This window comes from Bombina bombina, chromosome 2 (assembly GCF_027579735.1).
Source record: "Bombina bombina isolate aBomBom1 chromosome 2, aBomBom1.pri, whole genome shotgun sequence".
NCBI lineage: Eukaryota > Metazoa > Chordata > Amphibia > Anura > Bombinatoridae > Bombina > Bombina bombina.
Genome location: NC_069500.1, coordinates 1,005,155,322 through 1,005,170,930, shown reverse-complemented (window position 1 = coordinate 1,005,170,930; position 15,609 = coordinate 1,005,155,322).

Here is a 15,609-nt window from a genome sequence, read left to right as displayed (position 1 = left end):
CGAACAGCTGATATATTGTCCATACGAAGAAGAACCATAATGGGGTGAGAATGTTTTATAAAACTTTTGATAGCAAAAGCTCCTGCTAAAAGTTCCCGACAATTTGTATGAAGATTCTTTTCTGAAGGAGACCATTTTCCTCCCGAAATTTGAGAACCACATCTTCCTCCCTAACCAGAGTTGCTTGCATCTGATTCTATAATTTTGTCCGGTGAGCTTCCAAAAATGGCTTTGCCATTCCAAGCTTCCATGTTGATAAGCCACCAATTCAATTCTTCTATAGCTTCTTCTGATAGTTGAATAAGATGTTGATAAGAAAAACCTTTTCTGAGGTAAAATATTTTCAATCTCTGCAATGCTCTGTAATGTAGAGGAGCTGGAAAGATTGCTTGAATGGAAGAAGAAAGGAGGCTGATAATTCTGGCTAAAAGACGAAGAGGAAAACATTTCTTGTTTAGGGTATAAGAAATTTCCTTTTTTATCCTCTTTATCTTGTCTAAAGGAAGACTCAGAGAAGCAGAAATAGTATCTATGTTGAAACCTAAGAGTTAGATTTTGGGATGGAATCAAGGCCGATTTCTTGAAATTGATAATAAAACCTAAACTTTGAAGTAAGGAAATTGTAAGAGAAAGATGATCTTGAAGAATGGAAGGGGATTGATGAATAAGAAGAATATCGTCTAAGTAAATAATTAGACGAATTCTTCGTTTCCGAAGCCAGGCTACCACAGGTTTTAAAATTTTTGTAAAAACCCAAGGAGCAGAAGAAAGACCAAAAGGAAGGCATGTAAACTGCCATAAAGTCTCTTTCCAGAGGAATCTGAGATAATTTCTGAAATTTAAATGAATTGGAATTGTAAGATAAGCATCTTTTAAATCCAGTCTTACAAGCCAATCGTTGTTGTAAAGACAATCTCTGAGAAGGTGGATTTCTTCCATCTTGAAATGATTGTAAATTAGAAAATAATTTAGATTTTTAAATTTATAATAGGACGATAACTGCCTTCTTTCTTTTGGACTAGAAACTTATTGCTTATGAAAGAATTTTCTGAATTGTGAGCAGGCTGAACTGTGTCTTTTGATATGAGGTCTGAAATTTCTTTGTCTAGAAAAAATTGGTCTTTTTGAGAAAATTTTATTGGATTGGGCAAGGAATTTTGAAAAGGTGGTTCTATGAATTCTAAATGGAGACCTGCGACAGTCTTTAAAATCCATGGATCTTAGGATATTCTTTGCCATTCTGAAAGGAAAAGTGCTAATCTGCCCCCTATTCTTTGTTGAAAAAAAGGAATGGAAAGAGAGGTGATTGAACTTACCTTGGAATGATCTTCTGTTGAACCTGGATCTGAAATTTCTGGAAAAACGTTGTCTCGAACGTGAGGGAAAAAAGTTTTGGTGGAAGGTAGAGGGTGTAACAGTGTTGTGGAAATGAGACCTTGATGTGGCTGAATAGCGGCTGGAAAAGCGGTCTCTGCCTTTTCCAGCCTTTGAAAAAATTATTTGGGGTTGGTTTTGGTAAAAAATCTTTCTTGTATTATTTTTAATTTTGTTTAATGAATTAAATGTGTTATAAATATAAAAGAAAGTAAATAACGGATAAAGAATAAAAGATGTAAAAATATGCCACAACTGAAGTTATAAACAAAATGAAGGGAAAAGACACACAAAGAAAAAACTAACAATAAGATGAAAAACGAAATAAACACAATTGAGAAAAGACAAAAATGAACAACAAATAATAAATAAGATAAACAAAAAACAAATGAGAACAGAACCAATAGCAGTAAAAACAAATAATAACAAATAAATAACAACTAATATTTAATAAAACAAATTCTTTTGAAATATAGTAATTTAAACTTAACTCCTGAGCAGCAAAGAGAAAAGAGGAGGTTTTGCTACTGTTTGGACTCTATCGCCTCTAGTTATCAACGTGTCTACATGCCATCGCCGGCCCCAATATGCCCGCCTAAGCTCACCTCACATCGCACCCGCGGACCTGAATACGCTCGCGAAAGTTATCAAAAAAGCTGTCAAAAAGCCGCGCACCAAGTACGGGGCAATGAGCAGCGGACTGTGATAGTTATCACTCATCCGATCTCGCTGCTCTTCGGCTTTTTCCCAGCTTTATTGATAAGCTGTCACTAAGCATCCACATTAAACTACACTGTTCTGCCCCCTATACCGGAGCCCCCGCAACTAAATAGTTATTAACCCCTAAACCGCCGCTCCTAGACCCCGCCGCAACTATAATAAATGTATTATCCCCTAAACCTCCGCTCCCGGAGCCCACCGCCACTCTAATAAACTGATTAACCCCTAAACCGCCGCTCCCGGACCCCGCCACCACCTACATAATACCTATTAACCCCTATCCTGCCCCCCCATATACCGCCGCCACCTATATTAAATTTATTAACCCCTATCCTGCCGATCCCGTACCCCGACGCAACTAAATAAATTGTTTAACCCATAAACCGCTGCTCCCGGACCCCGCCACAACCTATATTAAACTTATTAACCCCTAATCTGCCACCCCTACACCGTCGCCACCTATAATAAATTTATTAACCCCTATCCTGCCCCCCTATACCGCCGCAACCTATAGTAAAATTATTAACCTAAACCTAAGTCTAACCCTAACCCTAACACCCCTAACTTAAATATTAATTAAATAAATCTAAATAAATATTACTCATTAAATTAGTTATTCCTATTTAAAACTAAATACTTACCTATAAAATAAACCCTAATATAGCTACAATATTACTAATAATTATATTGTAGCTTTTTTAGGATTTATATTTATTTTACAGGCAAATTTCAATTTATTTTAACTAGGCACAATAGCTATTAAATAGTTATTAACTATTTAATAGCTACCTAGTTAAAATAAAGACAAATTTACCTGTAAAATAAAAACTAACCTAAGTTACAATTACACCTAACACTACACTATCATTAAATAAATAATTCCTATTTAAAACTAAAACTAAATACTTACCTGTAAAATAAACCCTAACGGCTAGATTTAGAGTTTTGTCGGTAAGGACCCGCGTAGCTAACGCCGGCTTTTTTCTGGCCGCACCATAAAAATAACTCTGGTATTGAGAGTCCACATAAAGGCTGCGTTAGGCTCCAAAAAAGGAGCGTAGAGCATATTTAACGCAGCTTCAACTCTCGATACCAGAGTTGCTTACGGACGCGGCCAGCCTCAAAAACGTGCTCGTGCACGATTCCCCCATAGGAAACAATGGGGCTGTTTGAGCTGAAAAAAAACCTAACACCTGCAAAAAAGCCGCGTTCAGCTCCTAACGCAGCCCCATTGTTTGCTATGGGGAAACACTTCCTACGTCTGCACCTAACACCCTAACATGTACCCCGAGTCTAAACACCCCTAGCCTTACACTTATTAACCCCTAATCTGCCACCCCCGCTATCGCTGACCCCTGCATATTATTTTTAACCCCTAATCTGCCGCTCCGTAAACCGCCGCTACTTAGATTATTCTTATGTACCCCTAATCTGCTGCCCCTAACACCGCCGACCCCTATATTATATTTATTAACCCCTAATCTGCCCCCCACCACGTCGCCTCCACCTGCCTACACTTATTAACCCCTAATCTGCCGAGCGGACCGCACCGCTATCATAATAAAGTTATTAACCCCTAATCTGCCTCACTAACCCTATAATAAATAGTATTAACCCCTAATCTGCCCTCCCTAACATCACCGACACCTAACTTCAATTATTAACCCCTAATCTGCCGACCGGAGCTCACCGCTATTCTAATAAATGTATTAACCCCTAAAGCTAAGTCTAACCCTAACACTAACACCCCCCTAACTTAAATATAATTTAAATCTAACAAAATTAATTAACTCTTATGAAATAAATTATTCCTATTTAAAGCTAAATACTTACCTGTAAAATAAATCCTAATATAGCTACAATATAAATTATAATTATATTATAGCTATTTTAGGATTAATATTTATTTTACAGGTAACTTTGTATTTATTTTAACCAGGTACAATAGCTATTAAATAGTTAAGAACTATTTAATAGCTAAAATAGTTAAAATAATTACAAAATTACCTGTAAAATAAATCCTAACCTAAGTTACAATTAAACCTAACACTATACTATCATTAAATTAATTAAATAAAATACCTACAATTACCTACAATTAAACCTAACACTACACTATCAATACATTAATTAAATACAATACCTACAAATAACTACAATGAAATAAACTAACTAAAGTACAAAAAATAAAAAAGAACTAAGTTACAAAAAATATAAAAATATTTACAAACATAAGAAAAATATTACAACAATTTTAAACTAATTACACCTACTCTAAGCCCCCTAATAAAATAACAAAGACCCTCAAAATAAAAAATGCCCTACCCTATTCTAAATTACTAAAGTTCAAAGCTCTTTAACCTTACCAGCCAAGAACAGGGCCCTTTGCGGGGCATGCCCCAAGAAGTTCAGCTCTTTTGCCTGTAAAAAAAAAAACATACAATACCCAAGTCCCCCAACATTACAACCCACCACCCACATACCCCTAATCTAACCCAAACCCCCCTTAAATAAACCTAACACTAAGCCCCTGAAGATCATCCTACCTTATCTTCACCTCACCGGGTATCACCGATCGGTCCTGGCTCCAAAATCTTCATCCAACCCAAGCGGGGGCTGGCGATCCATCATCCGGTGGCTGAAGAGGTCCAGAAGAGGCTCCAAAGTCTTCATCCTATCTGGGAAGAAGAGTAGATCCGGACCGGCAACCATCATCTTCCAAGCGGCATCTTCTATCTTCATCCGATGAGGACCGGCTCCATCCTGAAGACCTCCACCGCGGACCCATCTTCATCCGGCGACATCCAACTGAAGAATGATGGTTCCTTTAAGGGACGTCATCCAAGATGGCATCCCTCGAATTCCGATTGGCTGATAGGATTCTATCAGCCAATCGGAATTAAGGTAGGAATATTCTGATTGGCTGATGGAATCAGCCAATCAGAATCAAGATCAATCCAATTGGCTGATCCAATCAGCCAATCAGATTGAGCTCGCATTCTATTGGCTGATCGGAATTGAACTTGAATCTAATTGGCTGATTGGATCAGCCAATCAGATTTTTCCTACCTTAATTCCGATTGGCTGATTTTTTGTACTTTAGTTAGTTTATTTAATTGTATTTAATTGTAGGTATTTGTAGATAATTAATTTAATTTATTTAATGATAGTGTAGTGTTAGGTTAGGATTTATTTTACAGGTAATTTTGTATTTCTTTTAGCTTGGTAGTTATTAAATCGTTAATAACTATTTCATAACTATTTCATAACTATTCTAAGTTAAAATAAATACAAAGTTACCTGTAAAATAAATATAAATACTAAAATAGCTACAATGTAATTATTAATTACATCTTAGCTATCTTAGGGTTTATTTTACAGGTAAGTATTTATTTTTAAATAGGAATCATTTATTTAATGATAGTGTAGTGTTAGGTGTAATTGTAACTTAGGTTAGTTTTTATTTTACACGTATATTTGTCTTTATTTTAACTAGGTAGCTATTAAATAGTTAATAACTATTTAATAGCTATTGTGCCTAGTTAAAATAAATTCAAATTTGTCTGTAAAATAAAAATAAATCCTAAAATAGCTACAATATAATTATTAGTAATATTGTAGCTATATTAAGGGTTTATTTTATAGGTAAGTATTTAGTTTTTAATAGGAATAACTAATTTAATAAGAGTAATATTTATTTAGATTTATTTAATTAATATTTAAGTTAGGGGGTTTTAGGGTTAGGGTTAGACTTAGGTTTAGGGGTTAATTAGTTTAATATAGATGGCGGCGGTATAGGGGGGCAGGGTAGGGGTTAATAAATTTATTATAGGTGGCGACAGTGTAGGGGGGCAGATTAGGGGTTAATAAGTTTAATATAGGTTGCAGCGGGGTCCGGGAGCAGCGGTTTAGGGGTTAAACAATTTATTTAGTTGCGGCGGGGTACGGGATCGGCAGGATAGGGGTTAATAAATTTATTATAGGTGGCGACTGTGTAGGGGGGACAGATTAAGGGTTAATAAGTGTAATATAGGTTGTGGCGGGGTCCGGGAGCGGCGACTAAGGGGTTAAACAATTTATTTAGTTGCGGCGGGGTACGGGATCGGCAGTATAAGGGTTAATACATTTATTATAGGTGGCGGCGGTACAAGGGGGCAGGATAGGGGTTAATAGGTATTATGTAGGTGGCGGTGAGGTCCGGGAGCAGCGGTTTAGGGGTTAATCAGTTTATTAGAGTGGCGGTGGGCTCCAGGAGCGGCGGTTTAGGGGTTAATCAGTTTATTAGAGTGGCGGTGGGCTCCGGGAGCGGAAATTTAGGGGGTAATACATTTATTTAGTTGCGATGGTGTAGGGGGGGCAGATTAGGGGTGTTTAGACTCGGGGTACATGTTATGGTTTTAGGTGCAGACATCTCCCATAGGAATCAATGGGATATCAGGCAGCAGCGAACATGAACTTTCGCTATGGTCAGACTCCCATTGATTCCTATGGGATCCACCGCCTCCAGGGCGGCGGATTGAAAACCAGGTACGCTGGACCTGGTAGTCATTTGATAACTCCCAAAAGTAGTCAGATTGTGCCAAACTTGCGTTCGGAACATCTGGAATGACGTAAGAATCGATCTGTGTCGGACTGAGTCCGGCGGATCAAAGCTTACGTCACTATATTCTACTTTTGCTGGGCAGCAGGGCTTGATATCTTAGGCAATTCAGCCTCGCCACAAATAAGCTGTGGAATTCCAGCGTATTTGAGGTTGACGGCTTAATAACTAGAGGCCTATATGGTTACTATGACTCATCTGATTGGTCCTTACTATCTTTGACCACTAAAGGACTGTTCTCATTGGTCTCAACTATCTATTCATTGTTAACATATTTTTATGTTAATATTCAAATGTTATTTCTTTAAATTGCTGCCTGAGTATTAAAGTGAAAGGTAATGCAAAATAGGAGTCTCTGTTCTTGTAATAAAATCAATATTGTAGTAATGTGTATTATAACTTATAGACATTTTATTAGAATCTCAAATCTGTGCTAGAAAACACACTGGAAAAATAAGGTATTTGTGTCCTATATTTGTGTAGTGAGTAGTGACATAACTTAGAGATGTCACCTCTGGAATATACAGATATTTTTATTGAGGGTTGAAAAAGGTAAACATACAGGTATCGTACATGAATATAGATACACTCATATAGCTTATATAACAATGAATTGTCACATAAATTGCAGCTAACACACTAATATGTCTAATAAATACCTGTTGTGTAAAATATAAAATATCACGTCAACCCTTATATTTTACAACCCCCTGCAAACAAATGAAGCCACTTTTTGGACTTTTAGAACAAATTAATTGGACAGAAGAAGGATTATAGTAATATAAGGCCACTTTTGGACCTACAGAACGCATCTTGAAACACATCAACAATGAATATATTCAAACAAATAGTGATGTAATTTGGACCTTGAAAGAATACAATAATAAACAAAATATAAAAACTTGTGGGAGTTTTGTCTTATATGTTTAGAGCTTTGCAATATCTTCTAAAAAAGTAGTATTAAATGTCAGCCAACAGTACTGAGTAAAAAAAAAAGACAAGCAAATAGTATATAGCTATCTATTACTTATAACAGGTGAGTATGAACAGGGTTATCAGAATCTGGTAAGTGAGGAGTGTCAGTGTTCTCGGAAAACTCATAGCTACCAGTTACTATTGTAAAGAGCAATCTTTGCTGGGAGTAGTGAGAAATTTTAACGTAAATGTTATCTAAGCGCCACTAATGTTAGAGAATAAATCAAACCTAATAACAACTTTTTGGTACCAAACAACCAATCTAGGAGTGTTAAGTTTCATCAGTTAGGTCCTGGAGTCAGAGATATCCAACAGAGTTCTGATGGTATATATGCATGTCTGTAAGAGAGTTCTAACTCCAGACAAGCTAGAATAGCAATATGTCAACTGGTTAGACAGAAGTATTACTGTTATAACAACTTTGGACCTTACCGCAGGGAGTAGCTAAGGTAAATTGGAACAAGAAAAAAGTCTTAATAAGGCAAGTATCTCTTAGCTATTATTCAATACGATAGAGATCTTACCAGCCGGTGACCGCATGACCTGATATTATCAAAAAGGAATTTGGTACTTGAAAATAGTTCTATACTATAAATTCCGGTGTGTGTCCATCATGGCATCTAACTTTTAGAGAATGGGTAGCATGGCACTCATCAGGTTAACTCGAAAGTTCATTAGACCTGAGAGAAGTGGATTGATGTCTAACAGATTCTTAGCCGATCCCAGATCAACTGGGCTCAATTGCCGCATCTGTCTGATGTATTTCAGTGTCCAATGCAACAAGGTTGGTTTAAGTGACACGCTTAGGACAGCAGTCCCCTGTTGTAAGGCTATGGTGGACTGAAACCATATGGGGGGGAGCTTACTGGCCTTGATCTTCTCATAACTGTCTTCCTACTCACCTATTTTTCTGTGCTTGGAGGTTGCCTTAAAGCTGTTTTGGATCTGAGGCAGAGTTATCGAGTTATCACCAGCCTGCACCATGGTGTAACTTGGGTCTGTCAGTTCACATAGATGCACAAGTGCCCCCACTCCACAATCTCAGGAACTAACAACTATCTGCTGTGGCATAGCTATGGTAAGAATAGGTGAGCAAAGGCATCTGTTGCTGTCCGCGGTTCCACTGCTTGTTGCTTGTACACAGGACCTCTGCTGCTCTGTATCCAGCATATTGGTAGCTTCATATAGGATTATTTCTAAATTCATATGTAGTGTTCAAGAAGAAGGACCTTTTGCTGTGTGCAGAAGGGCCTGATGATCTCATAGGACTTCAGTAACAGCAAAGTAAATGTTTATTTGTTTCAAGTAATTTAAAATGGGATGTAAATTTGCTTGCATGGGGTTATGGGCAGGGAATTTGTTTTCCCTTTGTCTCCCATATCAGACTGTAAAGCTTGAGAGTCTTTATAAACATAGTCACTTTGTATAAAGATACATTACCTTTACTATAACTGTCACTCAGCAGTAAAGTTTTCCTCTTGTTTTGTTCCTACTTTTTGTTTAAACAGGTAATGCCATTCACCAGTGTATGCAATGTATATTTGCAATTCCATTCTCCCATGCATGCCATACCCCTGTGTGCATTTGCAGAACTTTTAGACACATTATAAATAAAAGAAAATAATAATAATGGAATGTTTTTTTACCAGCTGTAGAAATGAATGATCTTTGTTGAAAAATATGTCTAAGGCTGGAATTAATATTAAATTATTTTGCTATTTACACATTTGCCCAGATCTATTAACTTTTGCTCTGTCTGCCAAACTTGGATATCCCAAAGAAATGAAGGATCTAAATAGTATTATAAACACTGCTCCAGAGTTTTACAAATTTTGTTTTGTGTAACAAGTCTAGTTAAAGGAACATAGTAGTGAGAATATTCATTTTATATTTGCTAATATGTTACAACAATTTATTATTGCACAAATGTATGTGTAAAACTATGTGTAACTCTGGCAAAGGTTAGTCAATAAAGAGCCTTTCCGGGCCAGAAGGTGATGGAGAGTTGTGGGAGGAGGCGCAGGCATTTTGTGAGTGGAGCCGTGGCCGGAGTTTTGAATGTGCCATGGGTAGGGTATTTTTTTTTTCTTTTCCTGAATAACTAACTATCCTTGTATGTTTGTGCATTTCTTTGCCCATTGTGCTTTTTATTTTGGTCTTGTATTGTTAGATAGTAGAGGAGTGTTTTGTGTTTAGCTATGGATAGCAGGAGTTATAGCATTAGAGGGAGAGGTAAAGAGGAAGGTAGTGGGGGGAGAGGAGGAGATAGGAACAGGGTATTTGTGCAGCTTTATTTGCTATCAATGATTTTTTTAAGTGCGGTCAGTTAGGGTTAGGTGGTGAGGTAGCTAGTGGGATAGGAAGAGGGAGGGATAGTTTAAGGGCTGGAGGTGGCTTTGTGCTACCAAGTGGACTAGGACCAGAGGGGAGGGAGGAGTCTCACCCTAAAACAGGCAAATTTAGAGTAGGGACAGAGGGAGGAAGACTTGGGTCTGGGCCTGTAGAGAGTGAGGGAGGGGATATGAGGATTTAGGCTTTAGGGACAGATCAGGGTGAGAGGGCTGGTCACTCATCACAGGCATAAGGGCATGAGTCTGCTCTGATAGAGGAGAGGTATACTGAAGAGGAGAAATTTGCTCTGATAGAGGCCTATGTGCAGAGAGCCCCACAATTAGAGAGGCGTGATATAGTAAGGAGCATTGAGAAGTAGGCTATGGGAGGAAATCAGGGAAGCTTGCATAAAGTGACCAATTGATCACACACCATGACCAGAATAAAGCACTGGTGCAGAGTCTGCCGGCAGGTGGTAAGCAACTAAATAGAAATGGAGGAAGAGCGGGCAAGTCAAAGTGAACCCGGAGGCTCATGCATCATACATAATGGTTGGGAGGAGCTGTTGTGGGCTAGAATACTACAGCTATAGAGGCCAGGCCCAGTGTCTCAGGAGGAGAAGAGACGACTGTTGCGTCTTTTGAAAGGCAGTCATGTAAATATAAAGTGTATTTAGGATTTGTAGTTTATTATATATTTTTGTTTCAATTTAACTTGATTTAAAAGGGGTTTTGTATTAAAATGTTATATCAGGGACATTTTAAAGAAAGGTAATTACATAAATAGACATACTTAAAAAAGGCATGTCATGGAAATTTAAAGTTTATAAATTGATTTTTTCATGTTGTTTAAATACAATAAACCTTATAAAAGTTTACAAATTCCAATTAATCATATTTCGTTAGTACTAATGAAAGTAACACAATTTTCCAGCACTGACTGGACCTACTGGTGGGAAAAAAATGATTCAGAGAAAGGGAACAAAGCGAATATCTTACAGAATATTAAAAAATATGATCAAAAATAAATAAAACGTTACAATTGTAATGTCCTGCACTACAAGTCCAATAAGCAATAGATTATATAGTGCAACACAATTATGTCCAATACAAAGTTTTTAAAAGTTACCAGTCCCAATATTTACTCTGAGTCCGATTATAAAAGAAGAGTCTTCCAAAATACAATCTTATTCATCTATTATATAATCTTCTGCTCTCTGTCAGTAAGGGGTGCAGCTGTATTCAGAGGCATGTTGTCCCCGCTCTCAACCTTGAAAACGTCTGTGTGTAACTAAAAGAAAAAAGTGCAACCTCACATCAAGGTAGCTAGACACTTTAATTTTTAAAAACATGGTTAAAAACACTTACAGGAAAATAGGCACATAGATCTTGCAATATTTGTACAGCAGTCTGTAGTCACGGAATAAAGTTACACAATGTCACCTCACCAGACCCTCTTACATCAGAATACAGCTAATTTGATCTGGTATACTGATGTAAGATCCTTGGACTGAAGAGGATTTTCCCCCCCATGGAGTGTCCTTTATGCAACTCCTGGAGGATGATAGATGACATTGTGGAACTTTATTCCGTGACTACAGGCTACTGTGCAAACATTGCAAGATCTATGTGCCTATTTTCCTGTAAGTGTTTTTAACCGTATTTTTTAAAATTAAAGAGTCTAGCTACCTTGATGTGGGATTGCATTTTTTGTTACACACAGTTGTAGGAATCTATGTTAAATCAAAAGGTACCAATGGTCAACATTACATATGGCAAACAAAAAGAAGTACACCACTTCTGCTCTCCTGTCATAGATGGACATATCTATTAGCTAATTAAAGGGATAGTAAAGTCCAAATTAAACGTTCATGATTCAGATAGGGCATATCGTTTTAAACAACTTTCTAATTTACTTTTATCATCAAATTTGCTTTGTTCTCTTGTTATTCTTAGTTTAAGGCTAATACTAGGTATGTTCATATGCTTATTTCTAAGCCCATGAAGGCTGCCTCTTAGTTGAATGCATTTGACAGTTTTTCACAGCTAGAGGGTGTTAGTTCATGTGTTTCATATAATACTCATGCACGTGAAGTTATTTAAAAGTCAGCCCTAATTGCCTGAAATGCATGTCTGTCAAAAGATCTAAGATAAGGGGGTCTATTTATGAAGCAGCGGATACTGCCTCAGACCCACTCTGCTTCAGTTCCAGCTGAAGCGGATGTTAAGTAGCAGCGGTCCTAAGACCGCTGCTCCTTAACTCGTCTGCCACCTCTGAGGTGGCGGACAGCAATCTGCCCGATCGAATACGATAGGGCTGATTGACACCCCCTGCTAGCGGCCGATTGGCCACGAATCTGCAGTGAGTGGTATTGCACTAGCAGTTCACAAGAACTACTGGTGCAATTATAAATTCCGACAGGGTATGTTGTCGGCATTTATCGATGTGCGGCGGACATGATCTGCTATATCGGACCATGTCCATCCACACATTAATAAATGGACCCCAAGGAGTCAGTTAGCAGAAGCCTAGATACAAGTTAATTACAGAGGTAAAAAGTATATTTCTATATGCAAAAATGGGGAATGATAAATAAAGGGATTATCTATCTTTTTAGACAATAACATTTTTGGTGTTTACTATGCCTTTAAAGAAGAGATTTTTTTAAAGAAACATGTTTGGTGTATTTCTGGCAATACATATTCTAAGTAACTACAGATTCCTTGCTGAAAGTGCTGATGAAATCATAAGCGCTAGTCATACAATACATCTGTGTAACTAGTGCTGCTGATTGATTCTGTGGCAGATTCCACTCAGGACTAGCATTTTAATGCGTGTACCAAGGGGTGCTTCTATTTTGGGCTTAACCCTGTTGCTTTATTACAGCATAGAGATTCAAAGAGAAACACATTTTTCAGTTACATGCTCAATCATGGTTTCTTTGAATTTCACTAATAAAAAGTTGCCAACTCTACAAATTAATTACATATATAAATAAACATTGTGTAGTTTCATGATAATATCTTTTTTTATTGGAAACGTTTCTGGTTTTAATAAATGTTTATATTATGTGTTCATTTGCTTAAAAGTGAACTATTATGTATTATCTGAACTAAAATGTATATTGTATTTCTCTATTTCATGCAGCATTGACAGAGAACCTTGGACTGAAGAGTATTTTCCCACCCATGGAGGGAGCTTTTTGCAACTCCTTGAGGATGATAGGGATCCAGTTTATAGAATGCTGGATCAGCCACCCATACTCCAGCTTGTAGGTAATATGTCCCCTCTAACTCCGGGAGAGAACTATGCCCTGCTCGCCCAGGGACAAGTTTGTGCACAGGCTCTTTCCCCTCAGCCCCTTGACCTCTCCTAACCCATGAGGCTTCCCTAGCATTTCCTGCCACCTCCACCATCACTCGCATAACCGGTGCTTTATGCCCCACCTTTGCTCTACCTCACACCACCACAACAGGCTGCACCACCTCTACAGGCTGCACCACAAGTGGAAGGAGCAGACAGAGAACAGATGAGAGCCGTTATGTCTGCTTTTACATTGTACACCCAAGCAAGTCTTCAGGTGCAGAGGCAGATGGTGAGAGAAATGCAAGAAATGCACCAAGAAAAATGCAGACAAAACAGCCTGTTGGAGCAATGGGTGGTGCCTGCAACAACACAGGCGCTCCAGCACCAAAGAGCACACAGGTGGTGCCTCCCTGATGCTCTCCTCCTAAGCCGGTTGCGCTTGCCTTGCCCTCCTGCCATTTATTTTTGGCCTCTAGAGCCATCCTCACCCCACTCCTTCTCCTAAATTCTGAGGTAAGTGTTTGTTTTCGTTAGTTTTTTCTATCATTTATGCACAAATTATATACAGGGAGTGCAGAATTATTAGGCAAATGAGTATATTGACCACATCATCCTCTTTGTGCATGTTGTCTTACTCCAAGCTGTATAGGCTCGAAAGCCTACTACCAATTAAGCATATTAGGTGATGTGCATCTCTGTAATGAGAAGGGGTGTGGTCTAATGACATCAACACCCTATATCAGGTGTGCATAATTATTAGGCAACTTCCTTTCCTTTGGCAAAATGGGTCAAAAGAAGGACTTGACAGGCTCAGAAAAGTCAAAAATAGTGAGATATCTTGCAGAGGGATGCAGCACTCTTAAAATTGCAAAGCTTCTGAAGCATGATCATCGAACAATCAAGCGTTTCATTCAAAATAGTCAACAGGGTCGCAAGAAGTGTGTGGAAAAACCAAGGCGCAAAATAACTGCCCATGAACTGAGAAAAGTCAAGCGTGCAGCTGCAAAGATGCCACTTGCCACCAGTTTGGCCATATTTCAGAGCTGCAATATCACTGGAGTGCCCAAAAGCACAAGGTGTGCAATACTCAGAGACATGGCCAAGGTAAGAAAGGCTGAAAGACGACCACCACTGAACAAGACACACAAGCTGAAACGTCAAGACTGGGCCAAGAAATATCTCAAGACTGATTTTTCTAAGGTTTTATGGACTGATGAAATGAGAGTGAGTCTTGATGGGCCAGATGGATGGATTGGTAAAGGGCAGAGAGCTCCAGTCCGACTCAGACGCCAGCAAGGTGGAGGTGGAGTACTGGTTTGGGCTGGTATCATCAAACATTTGATTTCTGAAACCTCTATTTTATATTTTATATGAAGCTTTCATGCATGACTATTTTGCAGGTCACTGAAGGACCCAATTAGACAGGTAAGACTGGTGAGCTATGATAGTCATCTTAAAAATCTTTAATTGGTATATAAGTAGAAAAATATGAGCGTATATGAGTTTAATTAAGTGTTGGCTTGAAATTCAGCGGGTAAGCACCGCTCAGGTAACCAACACTATATGAAATATTGGAACCCCTTCAAATGTCACATGAGGTAGGAGGCCTGTGGTGGAGTCTGGCAATAGATGTATTAATATAAAACCATACATAAACATGTGCATAAGCGCACATGTACCAAAGAGCACTCTCTTATATAGTCCCAAACAATATAGTATCAGTAATTTATAATATTTAAAATACCGATATATCTGTAATACCTAAAACCCCTTCTTTCCCCAAATGTAATAACCCACAAGAGAAAATTGTGACGTTAGACAACTCCATAATACATGAGAATACACAAGTTTGCAGAGAACTCTATTGTTACACAGTGTCAAACAGATACCAATACTCAGTAGCGCTGGACACTGATTATTTGGGAAGTTTTAGAAAGTAGAAGTGTAAGGGAAACAGAGCTCTATTTCAATCACATTGCTCTTAATGATGGTAAAGATGACCAATAAATCTATATAATTCCAATACTATTGTCTTGGTTATTCTTAATCATTTGGAGTCTGAAGTATATGCATGTGAGACACATAGACAGCGATATGGTTGACTTCTAATATATAGGCTCTATATAATATAAGTAGTGGGAGTATCGTGAGCCTTATATTGCAGTTACCAAAACATTCCTCTTAGTGTAACATATGAATAGGCAGTACTGGATCTATACTAAGGGATGAGTGTTTAACTGTGCATGACATACAAAGAACAGGTATGTAGTGAGTCTAGAGTACCTGTCGCCAGCAAGATTGTT